Below are 14,809 nucleotides of genomic sequence, written 5' to 3' on the forward strand. Positions count from 1 at the left end.
CTGGGCATGTTGCCGGGGGAAGGTTTCTGAGCAAGGAAGGGGTGAGACTGTGAGACCGACTATAGCACCTGATGCTGATTGAGCCCCCTCAAAGCCATGGGACACAAATCACTCCTGCTTGACAGTGTGGGAAGCTGCAAAATTCATTGTTTTTCTTCAAGATCTTTGGGCCAAATAATAGCACGTCTCTTAATAACGCATCCTTCAACTCAGTGGGCAAAACAGGTTACACCTGACAACCTGCCTTAAAACCAAGGAGCCGGGATCAGGGTTGCCATGGCCCACCCCTTCCCATGCTTCCTTCACCCCGCTGGAGGCACATGCAGCCCACACATATGCATGTTCTAGAAGGAACAGATGCTCTAGGGAAGGGACTGCAGGCACGAGGCCCCCCAAAACATAATGCGGCACGAAAGAGGCCCCCATGTGGATGTTGCTCCCTGTGGCCAGCCAATTTCAGTCAATAATCCAGTACAAGGATGATTCCAGCCCACAAGACATATGCTCTTCCTAACTAAACAACAAGGGTCCCAGCTGTTTGTATTACAGTGGGGGAGGAAAATCTAAGCTTCTCTCTAGGTGAACCCTTAGCAATGATTTTGGGTAAATTTCCAAATTGCCTCCACCACCAACAGCAATGAAATAACCACATGTGGGGCCAGGCACAGTGGCTCATGCCTATAATCCCAGCACTATGGGAGGCCGAGGTGGGTGGATCACCTGAGGTCGGGAGTTCGAGACCAGCCTGATCAATATGGAGAAACCCCATCTTTACTAAAAATACAAAATTAGCTGAGCGTGTTGGCACATGCCTGTAATCCCAGCTACTTGGGAGGCTGAAGCAGAAGAATCACTTGAACCCTGGAGGCAGAGGTTGCAGTGAGCTGAGATCATGCCATTGCACTCCAGCCTGGGCAACAGAGCGAGACTCCGTCTCAAAAAAAAAAAAAAAAAAAAACAAGAAAGAAAGAAGGAAGGAAGGAAGGGACCACATGTAAGATGAAGGAGAAGAAAATAGGAATGGTGTGTGTGAGAGCAAGACAGGCTGTGTGCAAGCCCTTCCTGTTTTGTTAGTATTAATTTCTTCCAGTAAGAACCACGGCCTGGCAGTGAGGACAGAGGCCCTGGAATCAGATGATCCCGATCAGAATCTTGGGCCACTTCCCCAAACCCAGTTACAAATTGTGCGCCTTTGGACAGGTTGCTTAATTTCTTGGGGCCTCTCTTTTCTCATCCATAAAACTGGAGTTAATCATAGGGCTGTATGGAAATTCCATGAAATCAACCATCCCGGGTGCTCAGCCGGGACCTGCCTCGGCAGGGGTTGAGAGCATCTACTTCTTTCCTCCTGGGCCGAGACAATGAGACTGTGATTTCCAGCAATTTATTCATTTCAGAAAAATGCTGCTGCTCCTCAGATGCCCGGAGAAGTTCATTAGAACAGGATTTTCCTGTAATGCCTCCAGGTCACTGGGTCACTGCAGCGGGCCAGGGGTGGGATTCTTTGCCTGGCAGCCGGAGATAATTGCAGTTGCCAAAGTGGTCCGGCCTCCTAGCATGGGGGCAGCCAATTAACCAGGAAAGTCACCCTCCTGGTTGACAGTTGACGCCTGGTGTTGGCCTTGTGCACCCCGATTAACCTTCAGGCGGGCTCCCCCTCCACCCCGGACATTTTCAGGTTCCTGCACTTATTATGAAGCCTGCCCGAGAATCCCTAATTCACTAATAAGAAAATCACCACCTAACATCAGTGTTTGAAAATGACCTTGTGTTAGAACTGTGGTGGAAAGAGTGCTGCATTCTCAAACGATCACTGTTTTTTAAAAGCGTGGCACGGGCGCTACCTCAGCCACCCGCCTGCCCTCCCCAATCCCTCACCCGCTGCTGGGACCACCCGGTGCTCAGCTCAGGGCTGAGCCGCAGTCTGAGGGCCGGGCCCTGGCGTGGGCTCCATCAGATCCCGTAATCGGATCCGGGCGCTTTAGCCCTCACGTGACTGGGGGCCACCGCCTAACCCTGATTAGCACTCTACATCACCGGCCGCACAGCCTCCCCTGGGTCGGGTGGCTTCTCCATGTCTTAAATAAGATTCAGCAATTGTCATGTGTGGTATATTGGGGGTGTGTTTGAAACGGTGTTTCCTAGGGGAGAAGAAAGAAAAACAGCACCCACAATTGAACAGCTTAGGAAATACAGAGAGAGAGAGAGAGGGAGAAAGAGAGATCTAGAAGCACGGAGGGAACCCTGAGCCTGAGCCTGAGCCTGAACCTGAACACAGCGCGGAGGTCTGGGGCCCGACCACCCCAGGAGGTAGTGCCCCGGCTGTGCTCGCTGGTGAGGGGAACACACCACCTTCTTGCTACTTTAGGGACATCAGCAAAGTTTTCCTTAAATATCTCCCTTTTTGTACCAAGAAAGCTATAAATCGGAGCCCCATCCTTCCAGCTGAAGCAGCATTTTAAAACCTCAGTTTCCTCTGGAAAGCAGCTGGGGAAGCACCCCATGGCCAGGTCAACTTCCCTCCAGGCACCAGAACACAGGCAGGGAGGACGGAGGAGGTGCAGGAGGAGGGACGAGGACCCAGGAGGCAGAGGGAGGGTGCTCTGAGGACCCTGGCAACTCAACCCACGTCCCAAAGCAGCTCTCATTAGGGCTGGGCTCCTGATCTCTTGTTTAAAAAATAAACAAAAAGCCAGGGGTGGTGGTTCATGCCTGTAATCCCAGCACTTTGGGAGGCCAAAGCAGGTGGATCACCTGAGGTCAGGAGTTTGAGACCAACTGGCCAAAATGGCGAAACCCCATCTCCACTAAAAATACAAAAATTAGCCGGGCGTGGTGGTGGGCACCTGTAATCCCAGCTACTTTGGAGGCTGAGGCAGGAAAATCACTTGAACCCGGGAAGCGGAGGTAGCAGTGAGCCAAGATCATGCCACTGCACTCCAGCCTGGGTGACAGAGCCAGACTCCATCTCAATAATAATAATAATAATAAACAAAAGTAAATGGCTTCTAAAGGGAAGTTTTTAAATCTCAAATTAATTAAGTGGCACTCTGCATTTTCTAACCCACTTTCCAAAGGTGTTCCCTCTGTGGACTCATAACCCCTCACCCTGCCACCACCACCTCCACAGGTCCGTTTCCCAAAGTGTAGACTGCCGGCCAGCGAGCACCTGCAAGACAGGCCGAGGCTCTGGGGCTCCGCCACTGGGGTCACCGGTTCAGGTCCTGGCATTGCTGCTCTCTAGCTGTGAGATCTTGGGCTAGCTGCTTCACCTATCTGTACGTCCAAGTCTCTGTCTCCACGATGGTGGGGACAGTGATACCCTCTTGTGCTCGCTTCCTGGGCTGCCATGACAAACGACAACAAACTGGGAGGCTCAGAAAAACACGCATCTATTCTCTCATAGATCTAGAGGCCAGAAGCCCAGAAGCCGGGGTGGCAAGACCAGCCCCCTCCAAAGCTGCATGAGGATCCCTGCCTCGGCCAGCACCGGCTGCCTCCGGGGGCTCCTCTCCGCGGCCACATTGCTCTGGTTCCGCCTTCAGAGTCACACAGATGCCTGAAACTGAGTTTTTCACAAATCAATGACACTGGAGGATGCATGAGTTAGGAAGAAGATGCCTGCATGACCGAAGCCCAGGAGAACCGATGAGATATTAATATTTCCACTGGTGAAAAGCAGAGACCAAGACTAGACAGGCTCATGAAGCCGCCCGGAGCCTCCCGGCCAGTCACCACGCAACAAAGACCGGGGCCCTGGCGGCCGCACCACCACCCTGTGCTTCCTAACACATCTTTCACCTCTGAGGAAAAGGAGGTTCAGTTTCCCCATTTGTCATGCCCATGACTGTGGGCCACAGAAGCCTCCTGGGGGAGAGGCTGGCAGGGAAGGGACGCAGCTGTCCCAGGCCCACACAGGAGCCCCCATGGTTCCCTGTAAGACGCTCTTCCTGACCAGCTCCTCACTAATGAAAAACTCAGCACAGGCGTTTGCTGGGTTTCTCTGCGGTTCTCAAGCCTGTCCCGCTGCACACCGCTTTCCTGCTCTTTCTCGCCTTCTGTGACGCTGGAGCACGCTGGGTACGGCAGGAGCAAACAGCTGCAGGGCCACAGGCGCCCAGCCTGCAAAAACGTCCCAACACAGACGGGGCAGGCCCAGTGCCCCAAGGCAAACGCCCACCAACGGGGCGGCCACGTGTGGCTGGGACCAACGGAGGCAGGAGCTGTTCTCTTCCCAGCCTACCCATCCCCGCAAGGTCACAAAAATGCTGATGGTCACTTTGTGCAAAAGTCTCTCCCTCGTACCGTGACCAGCTCACTTTGCACACACTTTAGGCAGCTCTGCTCATGAGAAAGGAAAAATAAATACACTGCAGAAGCATCTACAAGAAATCTGGGCTGCACAACCTTCAGAGGACCCGTTTCTGGGACTATCGGTATTAATCTACTGATTCCATTCACATGCTAATGATTTGTCTGTTTGGAGTTTAATGATAATAGCAGGAATCATAATAGCTAATGTTTGTTGAACCCTCACACTATACCAGGCCCTGTTCTAAATGCTGTATGCCATTGAAGTCATTTAATCATCAAAACACCCCTTCTGCCGTCCCCATCTGAATGAAAATAAAAGCAATTGCTAATCTTTATGGAGTCTTGCAAGATACTAAGCACTCTTCCCTGGTGAATGCCTTCAATAACAATCCCTGGAGGAGAAGATGGATGCTATTGTTACCTGCATTTTATGGATAAGACAATGAAAGCCCGGAGAGGTTCAGAAGAGAGCCTGTGGTCACACAGCTGGAAGTAGCAAAGCAGAGATCAGAGCCGGCCAGCCTGGCTCCAGACTCTGCCCTGTCACTGTGGCTAATTCCACCAGTGAAGGCTGCTTCCGAGGGACATGTTCACGGAGCAGCTCCCCACGCAGATGCTGTGGGGCACAGGCAGGTCCGCGCTCCCCATGGCAGCGTGGCGTAGTAGCCAGGGACAGGCGCTCTGGCCAAAGTGCCCAGTGAATGTTGGCTGCTCCACTCAGGAGCCATAAGGATTTGGGCAAGTGACTTCACCTTTCTGGGTGTTGGTGCATTTTGAAAATTAAATGAGCTAGCTGGTGGGAAGCGTGCAGAACAGGCCTGGGGTACAGTGAGGATTCAGTGAGGGCGGCTCTTGTTTTCATGGCTTGTGCTATTGCTCTCCAAACAGACTCCTCACCAAAATTATCATGGAGTGATTCGGCAGCCGCCAGTGGTCCCAAATGCTGCAGGCTCATTCTGCAGATTAATGGAGAATGGGCATTTCCCACAAGCTCCGCCAGGTCTAGCTTGTGCCTCTGCTGAGAGACCGACCTGCCCAGCCCTACCCCATGGAAGAGAGAAAAATCCTAAATTAACGATGTGAAATCCTGAAATGACCAAGAAAACATCAAGTAACTGAACATGTCCTCAAGCAACAAGATTCTCTTTCCTGTTCTTGAGCAGGGCCCGGGCGTGAGAGCTGAAGCAAGCTGGGGTATAGACAGGACAGTGGCCCAGGGGACACCCAGGCCTGAAAGCGGGAACGGCGGTGGGGTCACAGAACAACCCAGGAAGACACAGACACACTCAGAACTTCCAACTGCCAGCCATACCCAGCCGCAGATGCGGGCGTAGGTACCCGGAGGATTCGTGCCCTCACGGAATGGAACGGTGCCCACCTGAAGGGAGGCAGCCGGGAGCAGCAGGGAACAAGGTCCCACCCACGCCCAGGAGTCCTCCCATGGGGAAGGAGGGAGGCACAGCGAGAAACAGAACAGGTGATAGGACAGGAGGAGCAGACGGCTGCTGTCATGGCAGGTGGTTAGGGAAGGCTTCTCAGAGGCGGTGACCTTTGAGCAGAGCCCTGAACAACATGATGAGTGAGTAGCTGGGAGAAGAGCCTTCCAGACAAAGACATGAAGGAGGAAGAGCCGGCAGGCCTGTGGCTGTCAGGAGGCCCTTGCGCTTGCTGTAAGTGAGAATAAATGCAATCAGAAGCTTCCAAGAGTGTGCGTGGTTTGAGCCGTTTCCAACAGGAGCCCTATGGCTGCTGTGTGAGAGTGCTCTGCAGGACACAGGAGGCCTGGGGGGGCTGAGGCAGTGTGGCCCAGGGACAAGACCAGGGGTCTCCGGCCAAGGGGACCGAGGCGGCCAGAGCAAGAAGAGCTCAGATTCAGGATGTGAAGGGAAAGTGGTGGATATTAGTGGATCAAATGTAGGGAACAGCTAGATAGAGGCTGGGAAGAGGACATGCTTGGCAAAGAAAATGCTTAGCCAAGAAAGGAGGGGTTGAGAGAGAGGAAGAGAGAGAGAGACTATACGCATTACACATGATTTTATTTGCAATAATCTCAGGCCTTTTAGAAAGCACTGATGCCTGTGGATAAACATGTGGTCCAGCCATATAGCGGAATATTATTCAGCCATAAAAAGGGATGACGCTCTGACACACGCCACAACACGGGTGAACCTTGAGGATGCTGTGCTGAGGGAAAGAAGCCGGGCACAGAGGACCATGTGTAGTATGATTCTGTTCACGTAAGATGTCCACAGCAGGACGTCTATAGAGACAGCAGATTCGCAGTTGCCAGGGCTAGGAGGAGGGGAGAGAGGAGACTGGCTGCTTAATGGCATGCGGTTTCTTTTTGAGGTGATGAAAATGTTCTAACATTGACGACAGTGATGGTTGCACAACTCTGAATATACTGACAACCCCTGACTTGTACTTTAGATGGATGAATCGGATGGTCGGTAAGTTATATCTCAGTAAAGCTGTCTTAAAGCTGGGCATGGTGGCTCATGCCTATAATTCCAGCACTTCGGGAGGCTGAGGCAGGAGGATAGCTTGAGTCCAGGAGTTTGAGACCAGCCTGGGCAACATAGTAAGACCCTGTCTCTACAAAATATAAAAAAATTAGCCAGGCACACACCTGCAGTCCCAGATACTCAGGAGGCTGAGGTGGGAGGATCACCTGAGGCTGTAGGTCGAGGCTGCAGTGAACCGGGATTATGCCACTGCACTCCAGCCTGGGCGACAGAGTGAGACCCTGTCTCAAAAAAACAAATCAGTGAAATAAAGCTGCTTTGAAAATACTGTCATACCTGCGCCCCAGCTCATTGCACCTTCTCTAAGAGGCTCGCGTGGGCCCTGGACACAAGCATGTTTCAGAGCTCCCTGGGACTGCATCTGGCCCAGAACCGGCTCCACCCCAGCTTCTCTGGGATCTCGCAGGCCGCACAGCGCTGTAGTCCCAACCCAGCTTCGCAGTCAGGCAGACCGGGTTTGAAACTGGGCCCATCCCTCCCCAGCTGTGTGATGTTCAGAGAGCCCCTCCATCTCTCAAAGACTATTGTCTCATCTGTAAAATGGGTCTACACGAGCAACAGGGCCTGCAGCGGAAGGGCTGTGTCATGCATGTAACCGAGGAAGGCACCCAGCAACGTGCCGGCAACAGCAGTTCAATGCATTGCTGCATTTGAGCTGGAAAAGCTGTTTACACAAGTTCCCATCTTTAATTTTCACGATCCAGAAGCCACGATGTGGGAGGCAGTCGCCAGGGCTGGTGGGCTTGGGGACAAGCAGGAAGGAAGCTGGGGAACTGTCTGGACAGAGGCACTGGCCCTCCCAGGGCCCCACCTGCCATTTGCTGCATCCACCCTTCCTTCAGAGACATTTATTGAGCCCCAGCCGGGTCTCAGCCGCTCGCTGGGCACTGGGGACTCAGCCACAGGCTGAAGATGTAGAACCCACACCACAGCTGGGGCTGGGGCAAGTCTCTGGGTGTGATGCCTGACAGCAGAGCTCTGGCACCCACAGCCTGCAGGGCAGCTCCAGGCTAAGGAGTCAACACGTAGCTCGAGCCCTTGGCCCCTGAACACGGAGCCCTTGACAGACCTGGAGCTGAGTCAAGGCATCGTTTCCCAAGGTTATGGGCTCCCCTCTCGGGGAGAGGGAAGGAAGAGTCAGAAACAAAGCGGCCTGTTGCCCCCGTCCCAATATCTCCGTCCAAGGAGGTACAGGGGCAGCATGACGGGGCGTGTTTCTGGTCTTGGAAACCACATCGATAATAAGCATGAAGAATGCCTTGAGGAAAACCCCCGCTTCCCACCCAACCCAGTGGCCGGTTCCTGACATTCCCATCGCGGGCACACACTGGGTGTGGCACCAGGAGCGTTTAATCAGAGGAACCCGTGCCAACGCACCCCCTGGCCCCCTCAGGAGGCCCCTGCTGCCAAAATGGCCAAACGGGCTTTCTTTTTGGTAGCACTGGGCAGGAGGCAGGCAGGGGAAGGAGCGCGGTAAGAGGCATAGCAGGGGCAACGAGGACCTTCCACCCAAAGGGACACCATGACCAACTCCCCATGGATGGAAATGACAAAAAGTACACCACTGGCCCCCTGGTTTCCAGGTATCCCTGGGAGCTCACAGGTGGACACCGAGGGTCTCCAGGAGAGGGGTTGGCTCTGCAGGCCCTGTGGTCCCAGCCGCTCCAAAAACACCCAAGGAGCAATTTCTGCACGCACTTATGAGAATCAAAGCCACCGAGCAGCTCGCAGATCCGTTCCTCCCTCTGCCCTCGGGGCCTGAACCTGTCTCCCAGGTGTCTGCACCTCTGGCTCCTTCTCAGAGTCCTGTCTCAGCTTCAACGCCACCTCCTCCCTGAGACCCTCCCAGATCATCCAGGTGCGGCCCCTGACATCAGCCATTGGAACCCTCTGCTGGGCACTCCATCAGGTCAGCTGTCTCTGGTGTAGTGATTATTCATTCACTTGCCCGTTGTCTTACACATGCACACACACACATACACACACACACACACGTGCTCCCCATGAGGGCAGCACCCTCCTCTAGCTTGTTCACTGCTCACCTAAAATGTGAGTCAGTATTTAGCAGGTGCTTAAAGGTTTGCTGAATGAATAGGTCATGCCCTGCCTTCCTGGGGCCCACACAGATACAGAAGTGGCAGGTGCTGCACCTCCCACGCCCCAGGCTCAGCACCAACAGGAAGGACCTGTCCACACAGCCAGGCCAAGGAGAGAGCCCCCCATTTCCCACACTGGGTCTTTCCAGCAAGTGCTTATCTAGCACCTACTAACAACAGACCACAAAACACCAACAAATGAGAATATCCCAGATGGACGTCTTCAGGCCTCTCCCTGCTCTACCTGCTCCTCCACAAGCCCCACTGCTCCCAATCCTCCCAGGCCCCGCACATCACACGTGGGGTCCCATGGAGCCCTGACAGCCACCTCCCTTTCTCGTGTAGGTGAGCATTAAGAAGAGGCTATCTGACCAGGCACAGTGGCTCACGCCTGTAATCCTAGCATTTTGGGAGGCCAAGGTGGGCAAATCATCTGAGGTCAGGAGTTCGAGACCAGCCTGGTCAACATGGTGTAACCCCATCTCTATTAAAAATACAAAACTTAGCCGGCCGTGGTAGCCCACGCCTGTAATCCTAGCTACTCAGGAGGCTGAGGCAGGAGAATCGCTTGAGCCCAGGAGGCGGAGGCTGCAGTGAGCTGAGATAATGACACTGCATTCCAGCCTGGGTGACAGAGCAAGACTCTGTCTCAAAAGAAAAAAAAAGAAGCTATCCAGCCTCTCACAAATCCAGAGAAGCCCCAATTTCCTCCATTTTCTGAGGTTCCTTGTCCAGGGAAAAATTAAGAAATGTCTATTACCCTTTTCATGTTTTGCTGGATTCCATTTTCTAATTTGCTAATACTTGACTTAGAATGTGGTATCTGTGACCTTAAGGGTTTGGCCAGTACACGTTCTTCCTTCTGATGCCCTCACTAGCGTTTTGTATCAAGATTACTCTGGGCTTTAAAACGAGTGTGCTTTGTCTTTTTTCTCCATTTTTTGAAGATGCTATTTGGAGTGATTTACTTAGGACGTCATTTGGACTTAAAGTTTATATTGTGTGAAGGTTTCTCATTACAGATGCATTTGCTTCTCATACATATGAAAATAACCACAAAAAAGTTAAAATAGATTTAGATTAAGTGTTACTTTTCAGGGACCCACCTCATAAATGAATGCTTTTAACCCCACAAACCCTAGTACAGTATGACTGGCTTGTTCAAAGATAAATGCAGTCACACCTTGCTTAACAACAAGGATGCATCCAGAGAAATGCCTCATTAGGTGATTTCGTCAGTGAGCGCACCTCACACACAGTGTACCTGCACACACACACGGGCCACACAGCCTCCTCCACACCCTGGCTCGATGGGCAAGCCCATCGCTTCTGGTTTCACAGCTGTGCAGCCCGTGACTGTACTGAGTACTGCAGACCACTGCCACACAATGGTGAGTCCTTGTGCATCTCATCATAGAAGAGAGGCAGCAGAAGTAAGATCTAAAAGATAAAGCATGGTGCACCTGTGTAGGGCGCTTAGCATGAATGGAGCTTGCGGGACTGGAAGTGGCTTTGGGTGGGTGAGTGAGTGAGTGAGGACTGGATGTGAGGGCCCAGGCATTCCAGTACATGTCTGTAGACCCTACAGAGGCTGCACACTTAGACTATGCTAAATTTATACAAAAATATTATTCTTTCTTCCACAACTGCCCTCAGCTTACTTCGTTGCCTTATACATTTCTTAATTTTTTACCTTTTGGACTCTTTTGTAATAATACTTAGCTTAAAACACACATTGTACAGCTGTACAAAAATAATTTCTTTCTTTATATCCTCATCTATTCACTTTTCCCTATTTGATTTGTTTGTTTGTTTGTTTGCTTTTTAAACTTTGCTGTTAAAAGCTAAGACACAAACACACATGTTCACCTAGGCCTCCCCGGGGCCAGCATCATCACATCACCACCTTCCACCTGCACATCCTGTCCCGCTGGGAGGTCTCCAGGGGAATAACGCACGGGGTGCTGTCGCCTCCCACGATGGCCATGCCCGCTTCCGGATCCCTCCTGAAGGACCTGCCGGAGGCTGTTGCACAGCTCACTTTTGTTTAATAAGTAGAAACAATACACTCTAAAATCATGATAAAAGTTACAGTAAATCCATAAGCCAGTAACATAGTCATTTATTATCATCGAGCATCATGTCCATGCATGACCGTATGTGCTGGACGTTCACACTCCAGGCAGCACGGTGGGGTCCCCCACACTATCGTCACTAAACACGTGAGAGTAAAGCTTCAAGCTGAGCAGCTACGACAGCCACACTGGGATGGGGATCTTTCAGGTCTGTTCTAATCGCACACAGCCACCACAGTGTGCGCGGTCTTCACTGACTGAGATGTCATTATGCAGGGCATGACCTGGGAGATTTTCTTCAAGGAAAGACAGATCCACACAGGAGCGTGGCCCAGTGGTAGACACAAGGAGGGGTGAGTCAGAGAGAGAGACTGAGAGAGGGAGAGGAGGAGTGAGGGAGGGAGGGAGGGAGACTGAAAGAAAAGGAAAAAAAAAACAAAGAGGGAGAGAAAAGGAGAGAAAGAGAGGGAAGAAGGGGACAGAGAGACTGAAAGAAAAGGAACAAAAAAGAGAGAGAGAAGGAAAGAAGGAAGGAAAGAAGATAAGGAAGGAAGGAAGGAAGGGAGGGAGGAAGGAAGGAAGGAAAGAAGGAAGGAAGGAAGGACAGACTGAGGAGTATGGCTCAGCGAAACCTTTGCACACAAGGGTGGTGGCACCAGCATCACCAACAAGAGACGCAGGTGTCCTCAGCTGGTCGAAAGCCTCCTCCCACACCATAGGGGATCAGACAGCTTTTCAAATGGGTGAAAGTCAAAAGAGAAACTGAGGACATAAGCCATGCACTACCACTATCTACACGAGATGAGGCGAGTGAAGGACAGAGTTTTCTGGAATCAGCAGCTCTGGTTGATCAACAAGAGACCAGCACAGCCGATCCCGTTCTCCCCCAGGTTCCCAGCACCACGCGGATTCCAAACCTTCAGGCAGAGGTGAGAAGCGCTGAGACGTTCAGCCGGCGAGTCTCCGCCCACCTGGAACAGATGCTCATTGCCTAGGGAGACTCCCGGACACAAAGTAAGTTCCCGGGTCAGACCCTCTGGTCCCTGCGGTTTGGCACTTGCGGATCTAGACCAACCTATGAGGCGTGCACTCAGCTTCATGTATGACCTCAGCCAAAGGCCAACAGAGACCTGGCGACATGCCCCAGAGATGCGTAAAGCACCTCCTGGTCACGCTGTATTCAAGGATTCTCAAAGTGGGGTCCCTGGATGCCTCCACCTCCCCTGGGACTGCATGGGAATGCGGATTCCCGGCCCCTCCCCAGACCTGCTGGATCAGAGTTTCTGAGATTTGTAGCCCCTTAACCCACCTGCCAGGATGCCAGCGCTCACCAACGTGTGAGAATCGCTGCTCCAATTAAAACTTCAACCGGACTCCAAAAATACAAACGTGGCAGGGGGTGGATTTGAAATGGAAAGCGAAGCAAGCTCAGGAAAGAGCCAGCTCCTGCCTCTCCTCCCGCCCCCTGAGCACATGCTGGTCTCTTCCAGGCGCCAACAGTGCATGGGGCCAAAGAGATGAAACTGAAAGCGACAGTGTAGGGCCCACCGCTTGTCTTTTCATCTTCATGGCCAGGAGCTCTCAGCCCGGCTGCATGCTGGCCTCACCTGGGAGGCTTCTCCACCACCCACGCCCACCCCCGGACTCTGCAGTCTTGGGGTTCTCTGCGGGGCTTGCAGCATCGGGGAGGCCGGCTGCTATGCCCAGGGGAGGGCTGCGTGGTGCCTGCCTCCTGCGTGGGGGGCGGCCCCCACAGCACCAGCATCTTCCTGTCTCCCGGGCACGTGGGCAGTGCCCCCCTCTCCCTGACCCAGTTTGCCATCCTCTCGGAAGGGGCACGGGGGAATAGCCGCCGCCAGCGCCTTCCCTGAAATAACCTGGAAGGGCTCCACTCTGGGCCCCAGGCGGCTGCCATAATGGCCACGGCACAGCCCCCGACCCCAGGCACACCCCACCAGCCCCCACTGCAGAAGAGGTGCCCGCCTGCCTTCCCCTCACACCACACCCCCGGGGAACCTCCGGAGCCGGTCAGACCCTGCCCATCCCACTGGGAGCTTGGGATCACGTCTCACACAACAAGCCAAGATCCCACAGCCCAGCGGGGGCTGAGTCTGAAGCTAATTCCAGGACAGCCCAGCAAGGCTGGGAGGGAGCCGGGGAGGGGCTGTGTGCGTGGGGAGGTGGTGATTTTTTAGAGCCTTCCCCCACTGTTCCCCTTAGAAACCGGGTGAGTGAGCCTGCACGCCAGCTCCCCTCCCCTGCTCACTCCTGCTTGGAGCCCGAGGCGGCTGCCGCCCGCCAGCAGCCCGGCCTGCCACAGGGCCCAGGAGCCCGGACACCTCCTCTTCCCACCGATCTTCCATTTTCAGAGGGAGCCGCTCTCTCTCCTCTCAGGCCTGCTCCATCTGTGACATTTGCCTTCCCTGGATGAAGTGGGGTTTTCACCCTTGTGAGCAGAGTCTCCTTCAGGGCTCCTCCCTGAGAGAAATATGGGGCTGGACAGGGTCCCCTTCCCTCCCTCCTCACTCACCCTAAGAACCTCCAGGGACCCAGAGGCCACGCAGGCACGGAGCCAGCACCCCCGCCTCCCCTGGGGCCAGTGACCAGGCCGGGAGGTGAAGCAGTCCTTCCTCCCTCCCTCCCTCCAGCCAGCCGTCACCCCGACCTCAGCCAGCGTGCGCTCCCCGGGGACAAGAGAGAGGCTGCTTCCACCGAGGCCTCTGCTGACAGATGTCCGGACCCCCACCTGGACCTACCCAGACCTAAGCTCCTGGGCGGGTGGTCCCGTACACGCTGCCTTTCCCGGTGAAATACGGTTTCCACTGGGAGAGTCTGCCTCCGGCCAGCAGCCCGCGCACACTGCTCACACAGGCACACGCATGCACGCACACACTCTGCCGGGGAACATCTGTTTTGACAAACACATTATTCAAGTCAGTCCACGGGACGTGAATTGACAGATTCCTGGGCGCAGCCTGCTGGCTTTGTGCATTTGCACCTGAGCCGAGCTGGGGACTCTGATGTGTTTGTCCCACGTCCCCTTCCCCACTCCACCCCGCCCCCAAGAAGACAAGTCCAGGCCCTGAGCCACTGCCGTCTGAGAAGCCTGGGGCGCACTCCCCAGGCGAGCGGGGCCGTGTCCATCGGGTGCCAAACTTCGCCTGGAGGGGCCTTTCTGAAAAGCCTGGGGTGGGGGCCATGACAGAGCCACAGCACCCCTGCAGCTGACACCCGGCACCCAGGAAGAAGCCGGTCAGCCCTTCCCTTCCGAGACGATCCTGAATTCCAAGCAGCACCGACATGCCAGCAGGGCGAGCCGCTGCTCCCCGCACCCAGCGCCCCCGGACCCCACGCTGAAGGGCATTCTCCATCCGCTGCAAAATAAACTTTGTCTGGGTAAAGAGTTTCCGGCTAACCCCCTGTGATCAACGCCGCTGCAGCTCGGGTGCAGAAAGGCAAGGGGAGACGGGAAGCTATTTTTAGGAGAAAAAAATGAATCTCAGCCTACCTTTAGAAGCGAGCTGTGCCAAGGCTCCGGAGTTTCACCGCGGAGACAACTGCAGTGTACTGTGTCAGATTACAAACTGGGGGCGAGAGGGAGGGAGGGAGGGAGGAGGGGGAGAGGGAGAGAGAGACAGGGAGGGAGGGAGGAGGGGGAGAGGGAGAGAGGGAGGGAGGGAGCAGCAGGGGGAGAGACAGGGAGCGAGAGGCAGGCAGAGGCGGCGCCCAGTCAACATTGCAGGGCATTGGTGTGTCTGCACTGCTTGCATTCAGCTAGACATGATTCATTAGTTTTCTG

At 54.1% G+C, this 14,809-nt stretch overlaps 1 protein-coding gene across 3 annotated transcripts in view; it reads right to left on the reverse strand.

Moving 5' to 3' along the window:
• Window positions 1–14,599, reverse strand: part of RIMBP2 (RIMS binding protein 2) — a 323,541-nt gene extending 308,942 nt beyond the window's left edge. Inside the window, exon 1 of one of the 3 annotated variants that reach the window (XM_054527741.1) lies at window positions 14,519–14,599. The gene's annotated coding sequence lies outside the window, so the exon portion shown is untranslated. Of the gene's footprint in view, window positions 1–13,766; window positions 14,047–14,518 lie in introns of those variants that run through there. The other 2 variants (XM_054527742.1, XM_054527745.2) reach the window with 2 other exon arrangements.
• Window positions 14,600–14,809: the final 210 nt, after the last annotated feature.

The sequence above is a fragment of the Pongo abelii genome, chromosome 10 (assembly GCF_028885655.2).
Source record: "Pongo abelii isolate AG06213 chromosome 10, NHGRI_mPonAbe1-v2.0_pri, whole genome shotgun sequence".
Taxonomy (NCBI): Eukaryota; Metazoa; Chordata; class Mammalia; order Primates; family Hominidae; genus Pongo; species Pongo abelii.